Source organism: Helianthus annuus, chromosome 13 (genome assembly GCF_002127325.2).
Source record: "Helianthus annuus cultivar XRQ/B chromosome 13, HanXRQr2.0-SUNRISE, whole genome shotgun sequence".
In the NCBI taxonomy this organism is placed as follows: Eukaryota; Viridiplantae; Streptophyta; class Magnoliopsida; order Asterales; family Asteraceae; genus Helianthus; species Helianthus annuus.
The window spans coordinates 155,590,278-155,592,784 of NC_035445.2; the positions used below are offsets into that span (position 1 = coordinate 155,590,278).

Genomic DNA, 2,507 nt, shown 5'->3' on the forward strand with positions numbered 1-2,507 from the left:
ATGGCAATTTCACTTTTATTTTATTTAAAACTTTTATTAAAGGAACTATTTGTATAAATAGGTTCAAGTTTTGGACCAAAATAAAAAAAAATTATATGTTTAACAATAACATATATATAAAAAAAGTATTTTTAAGGAAGTTATAAAAATATATGTGAAAGAACAAAGTCATTTAAACGTCCTTAAATGATGTTAAGAGGAGCTGTTAATAAAATAATAAAGAAACATTTAAAAAACTTTTTAACAAAATCTAACATCTAATTCTTTTAAATTTACTATAACTTTTTTCCCTTAACTCTTCTTTAACAACATTCTTAAATGAAACTTATTATTACCTAGTATAATTAGGGAGGTCGGTATCATCTCGGGGAGAGGCTTCGGGGAGCAGTGGCGGATCTAGGATTCCGACCAAGGGGTAACGTTTTATAAATAAGCCGTAACGAAATCGAAAAAACGTCAAATTTTTCCAAAATTTACACTAATTTTTCCAATTTTTTTCCGACCAAGTGGTAGCGGACGCCACTCCTTAATGAGCTACAGGTCCGCCCCTGTCGGGGAGTGGGGTTGGGATGCCGGTGTTGGATTGGTGAGCGGGGAGAGTGTAAGGTCTAAAACTTTAAAAGACACTAATGAGCTTCATGTGACAACATACCAAACGGGTCAAATAATTTATAGGTAAAATTCTGCATTTAACTTCATATTAACTAAGAAAATAGTTACAAAGAGTTTATAGCCCAAATATTTCATGAAGACCAACAAAGTCTTTAACTACACATTTAACGTCTAACCACTACCGGGTTGATTAACATACAAAAGACCCATTTAAACAAAAACATTTAACCAAAAGTTTAGACCATAACTAGGATCTTCGCGGAAGCGTGCATCAAGAGTGTGTTCGGTCCAAGTAGTGTCGTCGATCAAGTTGCTTTACCTACATACAACCAAACCATTAAACATTTTAAATCTTAAATTCATAGGACATCAAATTATTAGTCGAACCATGGCAAAACCTTTTTAAAAACTTCTTTCAAACATGAAATTCTCAACTTGGCGCATTACCCATTCAACTCATTCAACCCATATCCTTAACATTTTTCGGCTTATACTAACTCATTACAACTTCACGATTTCATCTCCAAGTTATTGACATTTCAATTATATACATACCAATAATATTTTTGTAAGCAAGGGAACTTACCTTTGTCGTTGTTCGTTTGCGACCCGGAGCGACTTGAACTTTCTTCTTTGATCCCTATAATCCAAGAGTCGCACACTTTAGGCTTATGTCATTCTTTCCATTCCATTATCAACTTATATACATTAAAGCACCAAAATTCTAAATTTTAACCATTCAACTTTGTAGAATCATTGGTTCACCTTATTCAAGCATTTTAACAAACACTTGGTGTGCGTACTTCTAGTTAAGCATAATGTACTAGTATTATATGCATAACATAGCTAGTTCATACCAATAACATCAAAAACATCAATTCTAATCAAAATCTCCTACAACCTTCATCCTAATTTGATTTCAATAGTGACATTTTATCAAGAATACCATCATGTAACATCATTCATGCTAATCTACATCACAACTTCATGTTACAAATCACCACCATTAAATTCTAAGTGGGTTTTTACTTTTAACTATCAATTAGGTCGAATTCAAACATAAATCAAGCTTTATATGAAATCTCTAACTCATGTACATACTAATCTCACATGAATTTCGAGTTTTACTAGAAACCCATTACATACATGATCATTAAATCATAAAATTCAACATACCTTATGTAGAGAATTCTTAGATGGTTATGAATCTCATCACATGCACAAGATTTAAACTCTTATTCACCTTCAATTTTGCTGAATTTCTAGTTGATAGTGAAGAGGTGGGTATTGTTCTTCCTGCCCTTAATCTCGACACACACACATACACCCCCCACTATCTGACTAAATTTGTTATAACATTCTAATTCACTAACTTTCACATTCAGCCCCTTATGTTTGGCTACTTATCAACTAGTTACCCATCCTTTATTTAGATTTCTTTCTTTCTTTTCTCATAGTAAACTTTGTTTATTTTACTTAGTTAGTTTTACTAATCATGGTAAATAACATACTATTACTAAAAGTCTATGGTTACCATTTAATCTCAAGACTTCATACATAAATTTTATATCAAATCATATAATAATAAAATTTTTGGGGCGTTACAAGTCTACCCCCCTTAAAGAGGGTTTCGTCCCCGAAACCTGTCTTACGTACCAAATAAAGATGGGTAGAACCTTCTCATTTCATCCTCTGATTCCCAAGTGAGATCCGACCCCTTTCGGTGTTGCCATTTAACTAATATTTGCTTGACTTCCTTATTGTGAAGAGTCTTCACCTTGGAATCCTTTATAGCTACCGGTCTTTCTATGTAATTCATTTTCTCGTCTATTTCAATGTCTTCGAGGGGTACATGGGCCGTTTCATCCGTTAGACATTTCCGTAATTGTGACACA

General features: G+C 33.0%; 1 long non-coding RNA gene across 1 annotated transcript; it reads right to left on the reverse strand.

Moving 5' to 3' along the window:
• Positions 1-681: 681 nt before the first annotated feature.
• LOC110903395 lies at positions 682-1,932 on the reverse strand. The gene is made up of 3 exons (XR_002571901.2): positions 1,789-1,932; positions 1,199-1,252; positions 682-931 (listed from the first exon to the last, which is right to left on the reverse strand). It is a non-coding gene; the product is annotated as an uncharacterized LOC110903395 (long non-coding RNA).
• Between the last annotated feature and the right edge of the window lie 575 nt (positions 1,933-2,507).